The sequence below is a fragment of the Balearica regulorum genome, chromosome 9 (assembly GCF_011004875.1).
Source record: "Balearica regulorum gibbericeps isolate bBalReg1 chromosome 9, bBalReg1.pri, whole genome shotgun sequence".
In the NCBI taxonomy this organism is placed as follows: Eukaryota; Metazoa; Chordata; class Aves; order Gruiformes; family Gruidae; genus Balearica; species Balearica regulorum.
The window spans coordinates 26,024,401-26,050,265 of NC_046192.1; the positions used below are offsets into that span (position 1 = coordinate 26,024,401).

At 38.2% G+C, this 25,865-nt stretch overlaps 1 long non-coding RNA gene across 1 annotated transcript; it reads right to left on the minus strand.

The window, feature by feature from the left end:
- Positions 1-2,472: 2,472 nt before the first annotated feature.
- Positions 2,473-19,877, minus strand: LOC142603009 (uncharacterized). Its single transcript, XR_012836880.1, has 3 exons — positions 17,721-19,877; positions 8,160-8,333; positions 2,473-2,665 (listed from the first exon to the last, which is right to left on the minus strand). It is a non-coding gene; the product is annotated as an uncharacterized LOC142603009 (long non-coding RNA).
- Positions 19,878-25,865: the final 5,988 nt, after the last annotated feature.

Consider the following 25,865-nt stretch of genomic DNA (forward strand, 5'->3'; position numbering starts at 1 on the left):
GCTGCTTTCAAGCCATGATTTGCAGATCCCCAGGGGCCAAGGATTACTGCCGAGGCACTGAAGGTAACTAAGAAAAGCATGTTTACTGTCAGTATACTTCCCCTGGAAGCTTTGAAGGATCCCAAAATTGAGAAAGATAATGAAGAGAAGGGGTGCAGAGGGAATACGGGTGTTTTTCTGCTTTATTACTGCTTCCTAACTTTCCAAGCACTTTCAGAACATGGAAAGATATGTTCGTGCTTTCCCATGAAGAACTGCTATTTTCTTGCCCTTCTAAATTAAAGGGAAAGAATATTAAGAAAGAATTTTAAGGCACACAACCAAAACATTTTAACACACGCAACCATTGGTTCTAAAAAATAGTTTCTACTCCTTATAACTTTACCTAATCTTATTATTGAAAGTTGGCAACTTCAACTAAAATTTGGAGGTTTTTAGATAGTCTGAATCATACAAGTCCATCAAAAAATAATTTAACCCATGGCACCACTATTCAGCAAAACTTTTAGTAGTTGAAAACACAGTCCTACGGCAGGAAGCGTCAAGGCCTCCTTTTTCATGTTTTCTCATTTAGCCCCATAACTCCTTCGTTTAACCTTGAAGACTGACAAGGGCAATTAGACCCTCTCCTTCCCGTGAAATCACTTTATGGATTTGCAGCCTGTTGCTTTATTGTCATTCCTTTCCCCCAAATTGAATATGTTCAGCTTTCCTGCAGTCCCACGTTATAAACCTTTCACTCTTTTATTTGCAATCTTCCCAACTCTCTTATTTATCTTTCTTTTTAGAAATACCACGCTCAAAATCTTAATGTAGCATTTTACATGTTACCTTCCCAGTTCAAAATTGAAAGGACTGTATTTTTTTTCATTTATAGGTAGTGTTTTACAGGTGATCAAAACCTCAAAAAGTGGAGAATTGATCTAAAGATGTATAAAAACCTTTGTACTAGAGCTACTACTTTAAGACTATTTTAACTCAACATACAAAAAAGCTGAATTAAAAGTATGTGTATATAAAAGTAACTCAGCCATTTCTGAATCTTTGAACACTTACCACTTATTTATATTTATTTCTTATGCAGTCTCCCCTAAAAAAAGAAAAGCTTTTTTTTTTTTAAACAATAGCTATAATTTGTTCTCACTTTTTTAATACCTTTGCTCCATGTTTTCCTGAAGATATCCAAGAAAAGAGTTTGTAGCCCACATCCTATGATAGGTTTCATTTTTCCTCTCCTAAATAAATTGAGGAAATAATTTAAACCGAAGGCTACTTTTCCACCCCTGGAGAATGCTCTCCTGTTCAACTCCACCGTTCTTTCTCCTTAATCATTTTTTCTGTGGGGAAGAAACAAACTCATGAAATTACAGTCACATCATTTTTAGCTTAAAAGTCAGTATTTCTTTTGGTTCTTTTTCTTTAGATATGGCAATAAAATTTACATGAGTCAAGATTAACAATGCATTTTCTCATTTTTATTTACTGGTCCTGTGAAGCGAGGGTAATACTTACAGAGTCAGCTACGAGCTTGGCAGTGGAGTTGCCATTTTGAAAAGAAAGAAATAAATGCAGACACCGTCCCCATTTGAAATCAGGCTTTCGGGGTGGCGTGTCTGTACCACAAGCGCGAAGCTTTGCACCCTTCTCTCTCCTCACCTTTCTTCTGCCCAACTCAGCCCGGGTGAGCGGTGCAGCGGTGACGGAGGTGCTTCCTTCAGCACGAGGAACTGCACGGAAAAGAAAAATACCAAAACCACAGGGAAAAACAGCGCAGCATAAATGTAAAACAAGATAGAGACAGCCAGGAAAACTACTGACGCAATAAAGACTTGCAACAGCTGCAAGAAGGAATAAATAAATATAGGTAACAAGTAGATATCTGTTTGAATTCTGCCAGCCCCGTGGAAATTACTATAAAGTGACCCTACAAGCAGTAACTCCACAGTTGAAGACAGGACAAGAAAAGGGAGCAGCCCTCGTGCAGCACGGAGCCTGGGGCAGGGAGAGCCTCCCCAGCCGGGCGATGAGGCCAGCAGCCCTGCTCGCAGCACCGCAGCGGCAAAACTTTTCGAGTCCCTCCATCAGCACCAGCTGCTCCCACTTTTAGTTTGCAAAATGGGGTACAGCCCTTTCTCCTGGCAGCGGGAGAGGCACGCGATGGAGGGTACACAGCCTTTTTGCGAATGTATATAATCCAGGCACGGGAGTCACGAGCTTCCTTCACACCACTTAAACGTGAGCAAAACATCGGTGGTACACGGAGCTAACACACATATCCCCATGCCACATCCACCCCGTCTGCAGCCTCTCTCCACTCCAGCTTGTACGGAGCCGAGTGGTTAGACAGCCTCGGGTGGACATTTTTCCCCAGGCCCTGTTGGAGGAGAGATAAAAAGACATCTAAAGAGTGAAAAAAAAGAATCCCATTTAGAAATTGCAGCTTGCAGAAATGCCCCTGTGTCTCACCTCGTTCAGTTCATTACCCCAGTGCCTTGGGGAGCATGGCTCAATGACCACCATCACCCCCCCGGCAGCATAAGAACAGCCAGGCAAGTTCCCCCAGGTCTTCCCCAGCTGCGTGCAGGGATGAAGGTTCAGGTGATGGCATTTAAGTAAATCTGTTGCCAGATAAATTCTCCTTGAGCAGTCACTAATACAGCTTTAGCTGTGACAGGGAAAGATAAGTTTGAGTTAAGTCCATAAAATGTAGTCTCATGTCAAATAAAAACAAAACCAGGAACATGGTATATATCAAAATAGGCTTCTAAAGCAAGGGGGTGAAGATTTTACACAGCATGGGGATGCTTTATACCCATACGAACCTGATTATCAATGAGGACCAACAGGCTGGAGGCTGTGAAAGGCTACCAGGACCTGCTGGGCTCTGCCCAGAGCTACCAAACATGAGGTATTGCAGCAGAAGAAACTTAAGAAAGATTTCCTCTAACGGGTTTGTCATGGGGCTGGAGCACAGCACCAGGGTGCTATGCACACAATATGGGATACATATCAACAGAATATTTTTAGCACCTGTAAAATACGAAAACAATGCAGAGTGCATGCATTTCCCTAATGGCAGCAAAGAGAACAAAAATATTAATGCAACGGTGTGAAAAACACTGATTATTGCCAATTTCTCTTTTGTGCTTGATCCATTCTCTCAGCAAGCAGCTCTGTTGCTCTCTACCATCCATATGTCCACACACGCATGTATGCAGATGCATATGTACAAACATGCATGCATTTTTTTTATTTCTGCACCGCAGACCAATGTTATTTTTCTGCCCCTTCAATAACCAGATGACAGAGAAGGAAATATGCCTTTGCAAAGGCACTGTATTCTGGCTCACTGCTCTTTGCTATTTTTCAGCTGGATGTCACTTCAGATTATCAAGTGCTGTCCAAAGTGCAACACAAGCCCAACGGACCAATTTCTGTACTTATTTAATACTTATGCAGTCACCGAAAATGCATGAGTGCATAAGTACAAGTATTGCCCTAATTTGTTTAGGCTAATATAAACATGAAAAAAAAAAAAAAAATCTTTCTTCTGCACTAGCAATCAAACCACATTCTAAGCTAAAAAAAAAAAAAAAAAGAAAAAAAAAGAAAAAAAAAAGAAGCCTTTAGGAAAAATACTTAAAGACTGAAGGATGAGCTAAGTATATAAAATTTGGCTAAGTAATGAGTAAATAGGTACATGAACTACATATAAATATTTGATGAATAAGCTAAAGTAGGAAAAAATTATATAGGGTAACCTAAGGGGGTATAGGTTTAAGGGATGTGAAGAAAGCTCCTTGGCACTGAGATGTATTAGATTGTGGAATAGTCTCTCAAGGGAAGAAGTATCAACCCTATAATTTAAATAACTTAAGATATGATTGGAGAAAACACCAGAAAGCTACGACATGCAGCAAATATTCCAGGATTTGAGGGGATGATCTAGAAGACAAACAGCAACAAGATTCCTATCTCTACTTTCAGCTCACATTTTTTAAGCTCTTGCCAAATGAGCGTGAGACAGAGCTTTTCTACCATGGCAACCCAAGGGGATATGCAGGAGGTGCAGAGGACCCTGCCACCAGTAGCCAGTGGGACATCAGGCTTTGCTAGACGTGCACAGAGACTGCCTGGTGTAAGGGGTGGAGATGCAACAAGGGAGAACACTTAGGGATCACCAGTGAGGTCATGCTTTGAGGCTGAACCACAGCTTTCCAGAGGTCCCCTCCAACAACCATGGCTATACCTCTGTAATTCAGTTAGAAGAATCAACATTTAGAGTACGTGCTCTGCAGTTCTCTTTCCACATTGGTGATATTTATAAAGCATGACCTGCTTAAACAAGCCATGTGAAGTTGTCTGCTGCTTCTCTCTTTGTGTATGTTTTGTTTTTCCCCAGCAGTAGAAGATGCCATTCAGGTTCAAGTTTAGTTAAGCTGATCTCAACAGTATAGAAAGTCCACTGCTTCAACAGTATTGGCCCTAGTTTATGAATACATTTCTTTAATCAGAAAATGTCTACAGAACTCAAAAAAAGGTTTTTTTTACATACCCATCACAGAGCAGTGAACAGCAAGTATTGTGTAAGACCTTCATTGCTCTTTCTGTGCAAGATTTGGCTCATCGGGAGAGGCTCACGTGACTTTTCACCTCCTTAGGTAGACAGCCCATGTTTACAAAGTGCAGATTCATAACTGAAGTGAGAGCTAGAACTTGTCCTGGGCTAGCATCCATGTTTGCAAAAACTGATGTTAAGTATCTTTTTTACCTCTTAGAATTGTCTACAAGTCCACGTTATTAAATATATATAAACAGGCATTATGTTTACACTTAAAATGTATAATTTGTATGTGTATATTCACATATATATATAACTTGGCACGTGCAGAGGAGAGGGTGCGCAAGCCCAGCTCATTGGGATTCAAAGTACAGCACGCCTTTTTCTCATCATATGAACATGAATGTTTTGAGGCAAATTTGCATTTTGTAGCCAGGGGCATCATTTGCAGGTGACTGAACAATCAATTAAAATAGCTTGAGTAAGTTCTTCTGTAGGGGCTTTTTTTCATATAACCAGGTCATTGCTGTTTAATCACATGGTTAGGGGCATTCTAGACATTAATAACAAAGTTTTCCTAAAGATTTCCAGTGCTGTCTTATGGATTTACATTTCCTTCTCCCCAGGCTGATGGAGGACTGACCATGCAGCTTTCAACGCATGGTAACATTGGTCAGCCTTAGCAGCCTTGCTATAACAATTTTTCTACCTCATTAATTAAAATTTACAAATTCGATGCAGACCACATAGCCATCACAAAATGGATCGATGGCTCCTCCATAACCTCAGGCCTTTGAGTCTTTGGGCTTTGAATAAAGTGAAAGACAAGTCGGCAGAACAGAAACAAATTCAGGATCAGTAGTTTGAAGAAGTTTAGGATAATGCTGTTTACCTTGCACTGTTTCAAAAGCAGTCATTTCTTGGTCTACATGTGGTTTATAGCCACTTTGCTGTGGTTATTTGCAATTTCTCCGTGCTGCTCAGTTGCACGCTTTGATTGGCACCAGCCTGGTATTTCAGTTCCAAGCTGCTGTTCAGTGTCAGCACGTTCAGATAGGTCATGAGCTCCATAACCACAAATACCACGGATCTTTATTTCCATTAGTGATTGATAATTGTTTTTTCTTAGGGTAAATATTTTGAGTTGTCTGAACAAACGCACTTATGCATAACAAGGTTCAGCACTTCGATGATTAAGCTGCGCTTTTTTCTTTTTTTTAAGGTTAGCTATTCAGTCATGGAAAAACAATAATTTTGTCACTGGTGGTGAATCAATCATCGTACAAAATGCATAGTTAATGTTTGTTTGGTTTTGCTTTTCTTTTTTTCATAAACTGTTCATCAAACACTTGTGAATAATGAATGCATAACTTCGGATCAGAAATGATATGTAAATCCAGGGCTCAATTCATCCAATAATTTATTTATCAAGAGCAATTTGAGTAGTGCTATGTAAAAACATAAAATTAGTTCTCTATTAAGAGCTAATTGAAATTTTTGACTCTGCATGAGCGTATGCAAAACATGGGCATGCACGTATAGCCCTAACCCCGCTGCTGAGCTGGACTCTGCCTTGTGCTCACCTTCACCAGCCTCAGGAAAGGCAAACGGTTCCCAGCCTCCCTCATATTCCCGTTCAAAAATTGTCCAAGAAGAATAACATTGCAGCTAGTAGAAGTGACATGGCATACTTTGCATGTCCCTTATGACTTTGTTCGGTATGCAGATGGTTGTCCTGAGTTAAGATATAATCTATCAGAATACATTTGTACCACCATCTCCAGTATTGCTCCAGAGTAGCTAAGGTCCAGTTATCGTTTTCATTATAAACATTTGCAGTGAGTTGGAATAATTTGTTGTAGAGCATACCAAGTTGTCTGCTTGGATGCGCTGGATTTTTCCTCCATGCAATTGATTTAAATCTTATAAGACATTTTTGTAGAGAGGCCAAAAAATAAAACTGCTTTTTTCTCAACATATTTTTTTTTTTTTTTAACAGTTACACTTCAGAAGAAAAACCAAAAACTTTTGTACATAAATTATTATTTGGCAGTTCTCACAAAAGCAACATCAAACACAATACTGGGTATGTAAGTTTTATCAGTAAAATATTTCAAGTTTTGGATAGGTGATAGTAAAGTGTCTCACAATGGATAACAAAGTTAAGTCACCAAAGTCACTATAGTATAGCTTTTCTGGAAATGTAAGTGTATGCAATCTACTCTGCTTTCTAAATGAGAGCGACCAATGTCAAAGAAGATATATTTCACAGATGATAAAAAAGACCAAGTAATTCAGGCTCAAAACACTATAATTTAGGTCCTGAATGTGCAAACCTTTACTTACGATTGAGGTGCCTGTGCATTTAGGGATACCTCACACGAAGGAAGGATTTCTTTCTTGCTTAAGAAGTGGTCACGAATAGGGATAGAGTGAAACCACAAATTTCACGTGCTTGGGTTTTCTATCTAAACAGCTGGAGTTTGTTCAGCTGATTCCAGGAAAATGGTCAGACTTCTGAGTTTTGTAATGCAGATGCTCTGCTTTAATAATTTGAATTTATTAATTAAAATCTTATCCTTGCATTTACAAAATATAAGCAATTAAAGCTCCATGATTTAGTTATGTCATACATTGCACGTGTAAAGCTATCAAGTGAATCACTGGTCACTTAGATATGCAATGACAATGAGATGTCTAAAATTATTCCCTTCACAGTTCATAAGAAAAAGCTGGAATTGAGAACATCTTTACAAATCAAACATCTTGGTTAAAAATGTCAGTCTGTATCAACTGAAATATTTTATCCAGGATTTGACAAGTTTAAGTAAGATTTGTATGTCTGTTGGGTCATATTTGAAACCAAAATTAATTTTGAACCAGAAAATCAGATTACAGTTCTTTGCAGAATGTCAGAGTATCAGTGTTTTGCAACTGTGCCGGGAAAAAAAAAAAAAAAAAAAATTTAAAAAAGGAGAAAACCTAAAGAAATTGCCAAAGCAGATTCTTTTGAGCAAAGAGTCCATAGATTTGAATGTTTTTAATGAAAAGAGGAGTGGCTACTTGATGTGTTTCACCTGAGTACATTGTATTACTTACAAAGACAGCAAAGTGCCTGGTGGTCCCCTCAGCCCTGTCTGTTGTGGAGCTGCCTCAGGTACCCAGCTCAAAGAAATCGTCACCTCTCCACATTATATGACCTACGTTCAAAGCACAGGATGTAGCTACATGAAGTGAGAACTAATAGTGCTGGAAGCTGTTACAGGCAACATTACCTCCGTCTTTCTTTGGGTGGAGGAAGGAAGGAGGAAATCTTTGGAGTTAAAGTTGCTATAATTAATTTTCTGTGTGTGCACTTTACTCATACAGTCAATTTGTCATTGAAGGGTATAATTTACTCTTCTCTCCACAGACTTTTGAACAGCAAAGTAAAAGACTTTGGATATTGCAAAGTGTGCAATACTGATGATAAGGCAGAAAAATCAGCGCGCTTGCAAACCCTCCCATCACTTTGAGTCCTTTCTTCCAGCTGGGCTCTAAAGGAACTTTCCATCAAAGCCAGAAGAACACTATATACAATTTTAAACCTTTATCTGACCTCTTGTTTCCAAAGGGTTGTGCCTTAAACCTCTGGGTCCTTCCAGCTTTCTTTTTTTCCTGTTAGAACTTCCCTTTCAGGCGTCGTCTGTACCCCCGCGCGGCTCAGACCAGGCCTTCACGTCAGCTATCTCCTGCTCTGCTGGGAGCCTGCACAGACGAGCAGCGCTCTGACCTCGCCTTCAAACACAAAAGACAAAAGGGAAAGGATGAAACCAACTGAAGCAAGAGAGAGTTGCAGTAGGCAGCAGAGGAGAGAGTGAAAGACCACGACGACGGAGGTGGGAACTGCAAGTTACAGCAAAACGCACTGCACAAAAAGCATCTTAACCCTATCTCTGCAATGCAAGCCAGACGAGCTTGTGTCCTTGACATCTCTTATAATAGATTTCTTATACTCAAGTGGATGTATTATAAAGCCCAGGCAAAACTGTACTGGAACAAAGAGAAAAACAACCAAAATCCCAAGTCGCTGGCCTGTTAAGAGAGGCTTTACAAAGTTTGGTTCTCTAAATAAGGAGCGAACTGACCTTGAAAGTAGTAGAATCAAGGAAGATTGCTAAAACTATCAGTAGAAGTACTTTCCTATCTATTCAGCTTTACTGCAGGAGCCAGATGACAAATATTTGAGCCATTCTTTAAAAAACAACCCAGAGCTTCTTGGAAACAAAATGAAATGCAAATACCAACTACAATGTTAAAACTGATACCATATTTAACATAGAAGCATCTCTGGTGTATCTCAGAAGTCATAGAAAAAAAGATCTCATGAATAAAAGTCTGAATAACGCTTAACCATAGTAAGAGGGTAGGAGAGGAAGGATCAAGAAGATCTCATGAATCATTGCGGGGATATACACATCATAGTGTCTTCTAGAGGTGAATCCATTTCTAAGAGCACAGGCTTATGGAGATGCTTAGAAATCACATCTCACATCTGAACACTTGATAACGTTCAAATGTGAGCGTAATAACCCAGCTCACAATGACGAGTTCTCTGTGCTGTTGACTGTCTTTTCATTTCACAGCCTGAGTTAAGCACTGGTTTTTGGATCTGAATGTAGTTTGACGTTTTCTCTGCAGAGTATATTTTCACAGTTATAATCCAAGTTTTTCATTTGTAACATCAGCCCATTGCTGATTAGGGAATATAACAAAGAATAGGATGTGTGGAGCTGCACTTTAGTTTTCAATTTATTCGTTTGCTTTTAATTTCTCAGAAATTTGCCATGAGTGAAGATTGTTGAGGGAGAATACGCTTTTCCAGATGGACAGCAGGTTTGAACGGGGTTACTTTGAGTTCTACATTTTTTCCCCATCCTTTGAACCTTCGCAGTCATTTTCTGTTTCCAGAGTCGCTCTGCCTTATTTTTACTTCGTATAACTTGAACTGGAGATACTGCAAAGCACAGTGTCTGTTGAACATTGCCAGAGGAGCAAACATTGGCATCACGAGGAGTCCTGAGACGGGTGAAAAGGGCTTTGCTTCACTCGCTGCAGCAGAGCCATGGGCAGAACCACCCATGGTTAAAAGTGCAAATTTCTCTGGAAAAGCTTACTGGCTGCACACATGTGCCTAGAGATGTATGTGCACATGTGTGTAAGTATATATTTGTGTGTTTTCTATAGTCTTGTCTTAAGCATGCAAATCTGTCATGGTTTTTTATTGAACATGCGGATTGGTTATCGAAAAACCCTTTTAAATCAACAGGAGTCTTGGTTTAAACTAATCTTTGCACTTAAAATTGAATGTTGTCCTTCTAGGGCTTTTATTGAAAAGTGAGAGAGACCATTCAGAGAGAAAATGAGCTTAAGATCAATTAAATAAATTTACCAAAAACAAAGGTGAACGAAGTTGTACAGCATGTAAGTATTCAGTTAAAGTTTTGCAACCTCCTTGAACATTGACCTTCGAAACTACATGTAACCATCTGCTCATGAAATCTGTATGTTTCTCGAGATCAGGGAACAGGAGTTGAGAGTACGAATTTCCTAAGGGCTAGATTCTTGGGGGAAGCATAACTAGGGAAGCATGACCAATAATTTCCTGGCCTGAAAATCTCTGGAGTTATCAGCAAAGATAGAGAGGGGAGACTTTATGATGTGGAGGGCATAGCTGATTAGAAAACTCACTTTAGATGGATGCTAAAACAGGGAAAGAAGGATCTTGGCTGGCACTCAAAATTTAAATAGAGCATAAAAAGCTGTTACTTTATTATTTCACGAGGAACTAAAGGAAAGTAATCAAGAATACTTGTATACAACTTATTGTAGTAAAGAAAAATAGAGGGACTGTAATTCAGATTTTGGAATCCAGCAGTTTTATGAACTAAAGCAGTAATAAATCCAAAAATAACAAAATGAAATAGAATTTAGAAAGCTATTTAAAAACAATTTGAATTAAACAGTGTATTAGTGAGCATTTGAACAAATGCTACAGCTCTTGGTTGGGTATAAACAGCAGGATAAAATAGGAAAGTAAAACTCCTGGAAATTACAATTACTGCATTTTATAATGGCAATTTACATTTACAGTATTCATTGCTCAAAGTTGAAATTGTGGCAGCTCTGTAACAACTGTGTCTTTGAAACCTGTTTACTCTAAGACACATTTCTTGAAGGCTTGTACCCAGTCCCCAGTAAATGCGTCACACACGGATGGCCCCGACGTTTTATCAAGACACAGAGCTTTGTCCCTTTTCCCCAAATACAATGGCATATTGTGCTATCTCCACTTCTGTAGTGCTGCAGGTTATGTTCAGAGGGGAAAAGTCTTATACAGGATTATCTTTGTTATTATTTATTATTTACGCAGAAGAGCAGACAGGCATAAAAGGCAGTTAAATGAAAGGTCTCTCTCAGAGGAACATATGAGCTGGAGTCCCAAGGTTCCTGAATGTACTTACCCTTAACCACTGCAAACAGGTCGATGAGTGAGTCTCCATAGAAATGGGGTCCTGACTGCACATTAAAGAGCGAGCAGGGGAAAGAAATGCAGGGAAGGACAACGGCAGAGCAAGAGGGAATTTAAATCTGCTCTAGAGTGCTAAACACTGGCTAACGAGATGCTTGCAGCTGTTTAGTTACTGAAGGAAATAGATCATTAGGGAGGTTTTTTTATGGAAAAAACCCAATATTTTTGTTTTAATCAGTGAAAAAAATTGTCAAGCTTACCTTAAATATAAATGTTTTCTCTTTCTATCATGTCTACCACAAGCATAAAAAGGTATATCACAACTGTTACTGAACTAAGCTTGCAAACTGCCCTTAGGTAAATGCTGTGTATGCATCTGACCACACTTCAGAGATGGAATGGTTAATCAACCTGCCTAAGTTTCTAAAAGCAGCACGTCAAAAGTTAGGAGTGTATCCCAAGTGCACTGTTTTGCTCCCATATTTTAATCAGAAAGCTTTCCATCGAGATAAACAGGTAGGTAGATAGGTAGGTATTAGTATGTCTTGCACCTCTGGCATTGATTTCAGTCTGTGGAGGGAAGGTGTAAGACATCAAACAAAACTCTCCTCTGATGTTGGTAGTAGCAGTCCACACCTAATTTGACATGTGTAATTAGTATCTCAAGGTGCAAGGTAGCGAAGAATCTTAGCTACAGCCTTTGTAGGAAAGAACAAAGAGCTGGAGTTATGCTTATATTTAGCCTTGATGTACTCTCAGTTTTTAAAGCAAACAGAAGTGTTAAATAAATCGCTATGAATAGATTTGGGGGGAAAAAAAAAAAAAAACCAACCAAAAGAGTGGGAGGCCAACCGGAGCTAGCAACTCTAAGCCAAAGGACTGAAAGAGATAGACTGAGATGATTTTTTTTTTTTTTGTACTTTGATTTCTTCTTCCTTCCTCTCTCACTACTTATTAACCTTTTCCTACCTCCCATTTCACCCGTTTTTCCACAATACCGCTGTCCATGCACAAGGCTTGGCTTTTCAGTCATCTGCCCGTCATCTGCCATTCCCTCCTGGGCTGGAGGACCATCTTCCTGGAAGGCAGCTCTTCTCCTGGACTCAACTGGAAGGCTCATGGTTCAGGTCATGTCCTACAACTCCATTTTCCAGAAGCATCAATGTTTGTTCCCTTTCAATACCATAAGGACCTGTCCTGTCTTGCCTGTGGGCTTGGCAGCTGTTAACCCTATGAGGGACAGTGAGAGGAGCAAGCAGGATTGTCTAAATTTCTGCTCCAATTATTGGGGTTTTTTTAACTGTATCACTAGATTTGCTAAAACTAGTGAAAAACAAATATTTATCATACACAAAAAAGAAAAAGAACCTTACAAAACCCATTGAGAAGCCAACAGTTGTCAGATTAATTTGTCTCCCGTTGCTCAGCCATAGTGCCTTACAGCAATGGACAACAGGATCATAAGTCTGCACTTTTCTTCCAGCAGTCTTTCTGTTTCATACCTAGGAGGAAATTTGTTATGTCTTAAGATTAAGAAATAAAACTTTAGAAACTTTACATGAGACTTCCACAATTAGTAAACTTCTTTCCAGAAAGTCTTCTTTCCTGTAAGTCTTAATGGTGTTTGATTCTCTACTTTCAAGCTGCAAGAAAGCAGAATTGAGGGGAAGGAAAAAGGTGATGAAATAAGGATGAAAAGTTAGGCCGAATAACAGGAGAAACTTCTATCTCTTAACAGACAGCTCCAATAAACTTTGAAATAACAGATTGGTCAAAACACTGGAAATAAGCTATAGAGAACTTTAGCACTGACAGGAGATGAACTTGTAACTGAGTACTTTTTATCCATCTCTAACTTCTGATTGTACCAATAGAACAAGGAGAGGGTGTGGATATCAAAGAAAATTGCTTTAGGGAATTTAGTCTCACTGTTAGCTCTTTGTCCCCAGGGGTGTTGTTATGAAATGAAAAAACACCTCCTAGAGCTGCCATAATGGTAAAATAAAAAAGAAATTCTTATTTGGAAGAAAATGTATGTCAGATGTTTATAAGATAGGAGTAGACAACAACATAAGAAAGTCAGATTTTAGCAGATAGAAATGCCTCTTGTGTTACTGGAGACCAGCAGGAACCTATGACAAGCAATACATCTTTGTTTAAGGATTAATTGCCACCTTTCAGCAACACAGGGTTTCCATCAGCTTGAAGAGAGAGATTTCTTGAAAGGGAGTATTATCCTTGTGATGTCCCAGTGGCTTCAGAAAGGTAATTGAGCCTTCTTAAAAGAGAAGGAGCTTCTGTAAGTGGCACTGTACTGCCAGTAACAACCTTTTATGCATCAGTAGTTCATTTCTGTTGAAGGACTGTGTCATTAGCATATAACGATATTTATTATGTACAGAATGTCAAAACAAGCAACTTCTAAGAACTTACCTTGGAAAAAAGGAGCTTAGTTTGTCTGGAGGGGAAAAGCAGTGTTGGCTTATATATTAAAGTGTATATTGAAATATTATGCTTGGAGAAAGGCAGAAAATCACTGAGGAGATGTTCCTGAGCATCTTTTGGGTATTCTATTCCCCCACCCCTTACCTTAGGGCTAGCTCGTACTGCCTTGGGACAGGCCTTTGTAAGGGATGACACAAATTTTCCCAGATCTCCAGTGTGTGGCCATACAACAAACAGGCTCACAACACTGAAGTCTTTGCAACAATAGTTTGGTCCCCTTGCAGAACTATGTCAGCATATCTTTTCTGTGTACGCGTCCCTGGTATGCAAGGGGAGCAGGTTCTGAAGTTGCAGAACAGAAGAACAAACTCTCACGCAAAAGGGAAAAGACAACTTCTCACAAGCACACGTATTTTTAAGAACCAGACCTCCATAGAGGTGATGCAGAAGACAGGAACTTCAAACATAATTTACCTAAGCCAAAGCCAGAAACCTTAAAAGTTAAACAAGTAGCTGGAGAGGAAATCTATTTTTAGTACTTCACAGTTAGATGATTTCACTTAGAAGAATATCCCTTTCAGAAACATCTCTAAGATTTCTCCTAAGAGGTGAAGTCACTCAGGCACCCAGGGAATTTTACATCAGTAAGACAAGTCATGCCTCTCCTGCAACTTTTATGACTAGCACCATCTCCTTTCCACCTTCTTTTTATTCCTTTCTGCTCCTTCAGTGACCTCAACTCCATAATCACTTAAGACAGAAGCAAAAGCATGAAGAATATGCAGGTCTGAGCTCCAGAAACTTCACCTCCTCCTCCTCCCTGCTGCTTCCAATATTCTTGCTACTGGGATCTCCACTCTTGAGAATATTCTTTGGATAAAATCTACATGTCTACTGTGTCAACTTCCTAGACCTGGAAAACACAGTATACGTTGAGTTGAGATTAATATCTCTCGCTTGACTCACCTGTTATGCCAGCTTCCCATAGAAGCACCTTAATTCACTTTCCATATACCGTCTTCTCTGCTGATAGGAAAGACAAGATAAAAGGCACAGAGCTGACGTGCCGTTTGGTGACCCAGACCCCTGTCAAGAGCTAAGAACTGGACCAAGACCCCAAACTCATTTCGCATAACCAACTGAACAGCAGTCATATTATAATGGTTTTCACAGCTGCTAAGCGCCATGGGCTTCAGATGGTATATTGAATTTAATATTCCCTTATGCAGATACGTAATCAATTTTTAAGCTCAGAAATATCTCCCAACACTGGAGTAAATTTCCTGTATTGTGAAGTCTGCAAGGATGAAATCTGCAGCTTGTATTCCAGGTGCTCAGCTGTCATCCTGTGGCCCACTTTATTTTTACATCTATCCAAATTTAACCAAAGTCTGAAACCCAATGACTTTTAGTATACTGTTGACTGTGAAGCTGAACTTTGCCATTAGCATAATCCTAAATGGAAATGCCATATTTATAAGGTGATATACATTTATAATAATAGTAAAATTTTTTAGCAGCTTAAAATCATGCTTTTAGCAGTGAAGAGGTAATCAGTTTATCATTCAACAAAAAGCTAATGTGTACTAATTGTGTTCGTGCTCCTAGAAGAGAAACAGCTATTAAATTCCTCACCTATCCTATATAAAAATCTATTCTGAAAACATGCATGAAGGCTCCTAGTACAAGTCCTGTGACTCTTCCAAGCATTACACGTTATTTCAAGAAACATTAAACTATTACCCTCCCATTTTCAGTTCTTACAGGTTTCATCAAAATAATGATTTGGAATGAAACAGTGAACAGCAACTCAGGTCCTACAGAAAGAGAGTTTTCAAAAATACTTGTTGGAAAACCAAAGCGTAAGATATAAACCACTAAAGCTATGAAATATTGTACTGCATCTTTAGAATATGGAGCAATGAAGCAGTAATTTACAATTAAATACCACATTTAGCATGCTGTGTATTCAGAATAACAACTCAATAATATAATGCAATAACAACTCAATAATATAATATCCAATACATTCCTCAGTAATGAATGTTAATGATTAGCCTGTTTATTAATGGCTAAAAAAGAAACTGCTATAAACTTTCTCTGTGGTAGTCAGTAATGATGCATTACTCATATTATTTCCCATTTAAAAAATTAATTGTTATTGTGCATTGTACCTGAAGTCCCCAGAGGTATATTTTTGTCCTCAAATGTACGAGTAGAAGTTTCTGGAAAAAACCAACAACCCTTTGGTGTATTCTGAACTCACATACTGCACTGCTTTGTTTTAGAAAGATGTTGTTTCCAGATCTGATCATCACCCATGTGGGAACCAAGAGTTCAAAATAGCTCCCTGGCTGCTTCCAGCCTGCTTCCGCTCCCACCTAAGAAACCCTCACTGTACCCAGACTGAGGGTGAAATTTTCAAAAGGTCTTTTTAAAAAGCGTTTTATTAGTCTTTAAATTCCAGTTCCTATTTTGCATCCTCACCACCAGAACACCCAGAGATTTTTATCAATGACCAACATCTATCCAGTGCCATTATATATTATGTATAGGTTTTGTTTCTGCAGCTATATACCTGCTGTATATGGTAATATTTGTGAAATTTGGTATAAAAATCTGTGTTTTGGTCTAAGAGGAGCAGCTGTTAAGTTCTGTAAGAATTTTCCAGGCGTCCCTCTTATTGTGTGCGTTTCAATATCCAGTCTGCCCATATCTTACCTAATTGCCTGCACGTCTTCCTGCCCACACCCTTACAACTGTGAACACATTGACTCACCCAACTGATCGCTAAAGAGCAGAACGAAATCCTGAGAAGGATTCTACTGAGGTAAAGACTGGAATTGTGAGAAAAATTCACATGAGAATAAGTCCATAATATTTTTCCAACCAGGGACTAAAAATTAATTGGGAGGTATAGTTACATGCTGCTTGCTACTGAAATCAGTCACGAGACAGTCTTTCCTCATCTAGTTTTTGCTTATTGAAGAGTAAGGGATATTTGGGAGGGAGGGGGCAGAGTGGGAAAGTTTGGATTTTTTTTTTTTTCTAAACCTGATGTTTTCATCTTTGCCACATTACTGACTTCTCATGCTTTATACCCTCTAATTTTTTTTTCCTAAATAATGGAAATAAATTGTCGTCTTAAAGTCAACTCCTGAAAGGTGCAGTTGGAATTAAAAGCACAGCTGGAAAACTGAAGGAAATATTCTATGGCACAAGGAGGGGATATACTACAGATTTCAAGATATCTTTCATATCTGCTGGTGTCTGTTTAGTAAATGGGAACTTCAGTAGAGCCTTCTGTTTGAACCAACTGGGACAATCACCTCTTGGTGTAGGCACGCAACACGATGAGCAAGGGTGTAGAACCCACTACTCTTCCCCTGTACCACATAATGAGGTTCAAATTTGGGCTCTTCTGCAGCTTTGGAGCATATTTCTATCCAGGAATATAGAGTTTGTAATTATGGTGGGTCATTGTGTCCAAGGCAGACCAGCACCTTTCCTCCCATTCCTTGCCTATATCAAGTCAGAGACTGGCTCAGCCAATATTGTATTAATAAGTAGTTTGAATTTTACAGGCTGTGTATTTTTCTAATCTCTTGAGTTATCCCTGCTTTGAGATTGCTACGAATCAGTCTGTGCCCTTCATCTGAGATACGTGAAAATTAGGCACAAGGCTGCAATATCACATTTCTTCAAGCTCCTGAGAATTAAAACTTTTTCTATTACATCTTTTTCTCTTACATTTTGTGCAACAGTAAATTTATTTCTTAGGCAGCAACTGAAGGGGAACCTGAAAGCAGCATTTTTGGTCTTTAGACTAATTCATGACATCAAAAATAAAAAACATAAGCTAGAGCTAACAAGGGAAATACCTGTATTATCAAAAGTACAATTTTTCTACAACGGGAGATTCTATTTACAAAATGCTGAAAATGTAGTAAACCCAAAATTTAATTTAGTACAAAGACATTAAGTTCAACGAAAAACTGCAGCTAAGAGCACTTTTTCCACAACTGTGCTGGCTCTTGAAATCATTTGAAATGCATAAAGAAATACAGGGATATAAAGAAATACAACCTAAAAGATAAAACCTACTGATAGTCTATGTTACTTTGCTTGATCCAAAATGAAATTTGAAGATCTGCTTGTAAAAGGCAAACGCAGTTAATTATTTCAAGCCCTAGAAATTAGAACCTTACCTTTGCTTTCTGTCAAAGCTTCTTCCTGCCCCAATCCTCTCCTCCATTCTTTTCTTCCAAAGGCAAGGTGAAAGAGGTTTTCACAGACGTGCAGATACTCCTCAGAGCCAGGTCAATCTTCCCGCGGGACAGAGGCCTCACGGTGCTGAGGCTGAGCAGAACAAAAAAATACTAGTATGGGGAAGGTTGTGGTCATGGCTGATACAAGGCATGAAGGGAATACCAAGCTGCCAAGAAAGCTGATTCGGGGTGTCTATGTGGGGGGTCAGAGTGACCTTCCCACCCCTGCATCGACTTGCACAGCTATGCCAACCCAGAAAGAGAAATGTGCCGTGGTTACGAACATAAAGGAAACCAAGGGACCCTTTATGATATGTGGCAGCTCTTAGATTTTATTGCAACGCAATAATTTCTTCCTTGTTTCTGAAGAATGGCTCACAATTCAGACCGAAGAGAGAAAAATATTTGTAATAACTGTCCTGAAAAGACAGCTTATGCATTTTAATACAAGCCTCTCAGAGCTCAAGACTATGACACTGTAATCTCTTACCTACAAGACCATTTCCATTGGCTTGCTCATGGGAACACGAGCACCGTGGGCGCACACCGTGGGTGCAGCAGCTTCGGTTTTCCTGCCAGTAATACCAACATTGTCCAGTTAGCTAGGAATACCCCATCAGCCCTCTCCCTCTGGAAATGGGGTGCTGCACTTTTCCTTGCTAGAAGTACCCATACTGAAATATCATATTTTCTGAAAGTTTCTGTAATAGAAATCCTTATTTCTGTGAGCCTATTCAAATTTTTTTTTATTTTATTTTATAGCCTTACATTTAAATAAAGTCCTCAGATTATTCCACTGCAACAGTCTCACACTTCTCACTTCATTCCTTGTCTTCCTTCTGACTGCTGCACTGGAGAAAGTATTTGGAATTCAATCTTTAAATTTTTATTTCCCTAAACTCTTTTTTTTGTGCTGAGCATGTCATTCCATTGCTTCCAACCCACTGCGCTATTTCTGCAGTTGGCAATATTCATGTTTTTCAATAAGGCCATGATTTCTGTACAAATAACCAAGCACAGTTCCAATGATAACGATGTTTTCCTCATGCCATTTCTCACTTGGGGTGAAGGTGAGCGTGTAAACCAGATGTTTTCAGCATAAACAAAATCCTAAACTCATGACTGAGCAAAAGCTACTTCTTGAGTATCTTAGGAGCTGGAGGAACATCCTGCATGATTTATAATAGCAGATACAGAACAACAAACAGAACATAATATAAGAAAACAGGCTATCATTAATTTAATATTGTTATTTATAAATACCTATGCAATATTAACAAGTGTTTCTCCATCTACTAGAAACAATAGCTCTAATTACTTTAACTGCACCATATTTTTTTTTTTTTTTTTTAATTCATGGATGCATTACAATTTGATCTGGTTTTGTGATTCAAGTAGGGGAGATGGACAACAGATAAACAGTCATTTTTTATGTGCTATTCATGCAAATTTATTACTCTAACCAGTAGACCCACTGTTCACAGACAATGCCTTATTCTTGCAAGTAAGAATGTAGTCAAAATGCCAGGAAATGTTTGTTTATCTCTCTCTCATCTGCAAGTCAGATCAAAGCATCAGCTCTTTAAAACAGCTTACTTAGCTCAATGAAACAAATTATAGGTACTGTTTCTGCACTGTTCTCATCCATGCTAAAATATAATAGCTTTTTACATGGGAGTGCATAGGGAACACATCTAAGTGCAAGAAAAAAACACTGCCTTTTAAAGGATTGTAGTAATCTCTTTCTCTGTGCCCAGGGATCAAAAAAAGGATTAAAATACTCTCAGTGCTTCCTTTCACACAGAGAAATGTATGGAAACATCATTGCAAATGACAGCGAGCCCAACACAAGCCCTTAAGGCACTGTTTTGTGCTTGACCGATGATTTTTTTTCCCCTCTTTTTTTTTTTTTTCCCCAGCACAGTGCTGTCTCTTGCTCAGGCTACTTGTAGGATTTGATTATATTCTTTTGGACATGTTAAAGAATGGAAGCAGTTTTTGGCAATAATACAAAATTAAACTGCTGGTTTTAAAAGTTTGTAATTTCAGGTCTCAATTGTTTAAGACTAAACAGACATAAATAACTTACACCACTTGTTTTTTAAATCACTGGAAATCACCACATGAGAAATACATTTGTAGGTTTGTGGGCTTTGAAAAACTGTGGCAGAAATGTACATTCAAATTACACATCTAAAGAGGGCCACTGCAGCTGGTGGCAGCCATCCAATGCGTTCAGAAAAGTTCACGGATTTACAGGAGCTAAAGAAGGTGGTCTGAAAGTAGGATTTTTTTTCTGACTGTCATCATCTACCTACAAAGTGACTTTGGGAATCTTTTTGGTGAAAAGCGCACAAAGATATGTGCAAGCAAAAAGGGAGCCGATCGTGAAAGGAATTTGTAGGAGTAACGATGCATGCAATTTAAAAGCAATAATAAATACCATTTGTACTGTCTAGGAAAAACAACTCCACCTCTAGCAGTAGATATAATCCAATTACTAAAGAAACTGAGATTAAAGAAGTTTCTCAAGACAAATAAAATGTCTCGTGATAAGCAGTTCTTACTTCATCAAAATTCTTTTTCTGAGTCCTGCGTGATGTAGGAAATGCAAATGTTATTTGTTGATGTTGCCAGAGGACAATCGAAGGTTGTAATTTATTTCCCCCTTCATCCCCATTACAGAAATTGCACCAGTACCCCTAGGTAAAATTTGTCTATCCTGATTTCTTCTGCTGATTGAAGGGGCTTCTGAACCCTGCCTGAGAGGATTAAAAAAACCCTTATCTAATTCAGATGATGTGTTCTCATACTCAGAAAGGTCCAATTCTTGTCTTGAACATCAAAACCACCAAGGAGAAGTGGCCTCAAAGGGCAAACAGGCTAGGACATAAACTTTCGTGCCCAAAACCTAACTCTATTCAAAATACTTTTATTCTGTTAGGGCTTCAGGACAGCTCTGCCCACAGAGGGCAAGAAGCAGACCTTAAGCTTTGTCTTTAAGAAGGTCAAGATACAGGGCTACGTGTCCGGAGGAGATTATATCCCCTATTTCCCAGACTGAACATCTTTAATTCCAGAAGAGATCTAGGACTGTACAGTTTAGCAACACATTCCAGAATATCTGTCCCTTCTTCTCTGTTTTCAGATTTTATTCAAATGAGACACGGAACAGTTTCCCAATAACTAACACCACAACTGACTCAGAGGCTTTAAGTTCTATTTTCTACCCTTCAGAAAAGATGAACTGTTGCCTTACTTTTATGGCTCCAGAGAACGGGATGATTAACTGAATCAAAACATGTTTCATCAGGTGAGTCTTGGCAGCTGTAACAAGGGTTATTTAAGAGCATCTGAAAGTAACATCATGGAACAATAAAATTCGGTATTTTGTCAGGTGTGTTACTTTACTACAGACAGGATGAATGACTGACACACGAAGGGGTCAAAACACTTATTTTTATGCAGCTGCATATTTGTCTTCACCCGTTAGGTTCCTCTCTCTCAGACTGGTGACATTCCAGCTCTGAATGACAATCACTCATAGTCTCTGTTTTTCTGTCTCATATGTTTTGAGGACTACAGAAATACAACGGGTAATCCACATTTCAAAATAAGCATTTCAAAGATAATGTATATATAATTGTAAAATATATATAATAGTTTTATGCTTTCCTCTGGTTATGCTGTACTGTGCACAACTGTATTTATAGCCATTTTCAAGAGTTTCTAAAGCCACAGTGCACTGCACAAAACAGAAAAATTTGCATTCAAGGCATCAGTTTTCGTCATTACTGACCCTCATTGAAAGCCCAGATGAATTTGTTTCACTAGTTCAGAAGCATGGCATTCTGCTAAATGCAACTTGGTCAGTTGATTTGGCTACAAAAAACTAGGGAGGTGACACAAGAATGAAATTTGTTTTACAATTTTACATTCCTCCTGAAACGGTCTGTTTTTGAATGGAGCTCAAAGATTCAATGAAATAAATCCAATAAATCTCTTTTGAAAGACAGCTCGAGGGGAAAAGAGCATCAGTTCTTTACGTCATGAATTCATGCATATCTGAGTGTTAGGACAGGCGAGGGACCTCTGAAACTTGACCTCTATTAATTATTTCATTGTTTGTATTAAGTTTTCACTTTAAAATCCTCAAACGTGATAGAAGACTTAGACTTACTACAGCAATGCAACATGAACTCATGAATTCAATATGCCTATTCAGAACCCTACATGTTGATTCATATTCCTAAGGGATTTGCTAGTATACAAAACAACACTACATGTATTTCGATGGGTTTTGATACATTGATTTAAAGCCATTTAAATTCGATTGGTAAGAAATGGGATGACAAGAGGCCAACGAGAATATAACCAGTGGTAGAAGTTTACTGTGCATCCAGTCCCTTTACCTTGTTCTAAAATCAGTCAATTCTGCAATAATAAACAAAGCAACACTAGCCGTCCAAGTAGCAATGAGGTGTTTCTAAGTGCTGCCCCCTTAGGAAAGATGCCAGGGAACGTATAAACCCATACAAAGTTTTCACCAAAATTAAAGAATATCCACTGAACCCAGTCAAAATTAATAGCAAAATGATCTGATCAAGAGATATCATTGAATGAAATATTCACAGTATATTAAATGTAGCTTTTCATGATACTGAAAAATTAACTTTTTGGTTTGAAACATACTTCTAAGTCTACATTTATAAAGCGCATACTGGCATTTTCTGTATTTGCCTTGCAGAATCTCTGGGGATGTTCCAGGATGAACCCTAAAGTCTTTGAGAACAGACTGAAAATAGCAGTTGAATATATTGTAAGATCAAGTTGCAGTATATCAGTAAAGCATTTTTCACTTGGAGTTTAAACCTGATTTCTTTCAAGGACTGATCTCAAATAGCAATGTTCAACCCAACCACTTCAAGAAATGGCTTTTGAAAAAAGCCAATTTTTTAAGTGCAGTATGAGAAATTACAGTTCTGAAATACTAGAAAGTAGTCAGGAAAATACCAAGACACGAGACATGACTTATTGATCGTTAAGTCTAGAAATCTGGTAAGCAAGATCATATGGAACAATTGACCACAATAGCTGTTAGTAAGTCTTCAGAAATCACAGCACCTCTTTATCCATTTTTACCAGCTCACTGGAGGAGCAATCGTATCTCAAGATCAATTGCCATCACTGGACCAAAGAACAGGAATATCTGTAGCAGCTCAAGAAACATAGTATCTTTGCATTCTCATCAAATCAAAGGGATGTGCAGCAAAATATAACGTCAAAGAGTGTAAGAAATAACACCACCACCCACAACGTCAGATATAATCACGTGTTTTCATGGAGAAGCTTGATCCAATAAGTATCTTCTCTGACTGGATTCCAAAATGACCTGATGTGCAGGTGGAAGACACTTGCTCAAGTTAGGAGGTCATGACAATTCCTGGAAGAGACAGCTGAGGCCAGAAAAAAAAAATTAAAAAAAAAAACAAAACACAAAACAAAACAAAACAAAAACAAACAACAGAGCCTTTCCCTGACCATCTGTGATGGTGCATGTGATCCTGAGAATGTTTGCCTGTCCTAGATTCAAGGGTGGGTTTTAGACACTATCATTATGAATTTGTTTCTGACCTAAATCTGTTATATTTTCCACTGCCATAGCACAAGTTTATCCTCTAATCAATTTTACTTTTGCTGTCGTTCAGCTGGGGGTCCCCTGACTCTTGAATTATGAAACACAGGAAGTATGAGAAACTTCACTGCTTTGTACCAAAGATACCACCAAAATCATCTTTCTGATTTAAATTGATCCAGTCATTGATTCACAAGTTCTACTATAATAATTAAGGTATTATTTCCTTTCTGTAATTTCAAAACACTTAATCCTTTGTTTGTTTTTCTGAACCGCAGTGAAATAGGCAAAAATCCTTGTTTGGTTTTGCACCCAGCACTGTTGAATCATGTTCTCTTTCCAAATTCATTAACTGTTTGATAAACTTAATAATGCACCTGCATGTTTTATCTTTGATCCTCCCACCATTTCATCTAGCTCTTCTAGATCCCTTCAACATCTTTTCCTATTCAGCCAAATAAATCGGAATAATTTTATAAAACCTGCCCATTTTTACTCCTATTGTTTAGCACTCTCTCTTAGCTCATTAAAAACACATTTAAACCCAGAACAAAACTGGAGACTATCTCTCTGAGAAACCTTCACCTGTAGAAAAAGATCACTTCATTCCTAACTTGTTCTGTCTTTTAGTAGTTTCTTAATCAACATCTTTCTTTAGCCATCTTTGACATGTTGCACTGAACACGTGGAAGCTTGGCTGAGTACAACAAACAAATGTAGCAGAAGAAAAAACCCCCAGACATTTAACTGTTCAAAGTATGCATTTGTTACACAAAATCTATTCAAATATTTTTTATTTTATTTTCATAGTCAACTGAAATGGATACTTGAGGAGAGTTGAATCACATATGAATATTTTCTATGAATAATTTGAAATTAAGAAGTTTTCATACAAAAATACGAAATATTTTAATAAAAATAACTGGGCTTACTGTTCCTACGAAATAAATGAGATCCTTTGCCCTTTTAGGATGTAGCCTATGTTAAGTTTTTTGAAGATAAAACCGTTGTTACTTTAAATGCACCACTGTACTGTCGCCAGATACCATGAAAAAAAATATTGTTTTGATTGGATTTAAATACTCTGGGCATCTGCATTTAAATAAAGATTCAGACCTTCTAGTTCATGCATTATATTCTGACATAAGACTAAAATCTTCTCAGATCCAGTAGTAACTGTCAAATTTGTACTTCGAATTCATATAACTTAGCATTATTTTGAATATTTTTTTAAACTAAAGTTTTGAAAGACATATATTCCTAGCTTTCCATTTTTCAACACTTATAAAAATTTTTTCTTCTTCCCATTCTCTGAACTATCATTCTTATTATTGTAGCAATTATTTTGTTCCAAATGCAATAGTCATCCTTTTTTAGGTTTCACACTGCAAATAGTCCCTAAACATTACCTGCAGATTGCTTGGATTTTTTTGTTGGTGGGTTTTTTTTCCTCTCTTACCTATCACAGTATTTAGGTATTTCTTATCCTTTCTTTCATTATGGTTAACTCCATGAAAAAAAAAACACATTAATTACATGTCTAGACCAAGCTCTTACTTGAAGATAAATGTGGCACCATCTCAGTTCTCTTAGGCTGACACCACATTCCTCACCAGTATTCAATGTTTTACCTGAAGTTGCTTTGAAAACTTGGAGCTGAAAATGAAAAATTGCAGGAAAACCTGTTGTACGGAGAATCCAATCCTGATCTTCTGAACAGACCAGATTCCCTGCTCAGAAAGTAAATAATAATAATCATCACCATGATCCTGACATCAGCTGACACTTTCAGTGATGTACTTCGAGTCCAAAAACACCACCAGGATTTTTTCATAAAGCTTGATTCGTGCCCACTCACCAAGATCTAAATTAAATCGTTATTTTCTTTGGTCTCTTATGGAGGCTTCAAAGGTTAGAGCCTCACAACCTGTAGAAAAAACAGGAATATTTTAAAGCCGGACAGAAGCTGATTGTCTATGTACTGCTATTTAGGATGTAAAGGTACATATAATTCATTCAAATACAGAAAGTATACATAATACAAGCATGAAAGTGGAATGGAGGCTAAGACAATTTTCCTGCTATTCCTATGTGGTCTCTTCTGGTCTCTTCAACTTTCAATGGTTTAAATGAGTTGGTTTTGTACTTCACAGTAGCTAGAAGCTTGGAGAAGTTCCTTTTGTTTGCTGCTTCTTGCCCAGCTGCTTTAATGCTGTGATCAAGCTTAATTATCTCATAAAACATAGGTCAGAGTTTTGGGTGAATTTCTGAAATATTTTTTAAAAGCTGTGCATATTGCGGATAGTAAGTACGTCTAAAATTTCAGAGCATTATGATTTTCACTGTCTTTTTCTTCTCTGAGCCAGCAGAAACTGAAAGCCCTCGAGAGCCAAGTTTGATCAAGAAAAGAAGCTTAATTGAAAAGCTGCCTTTGCAAAATAAACG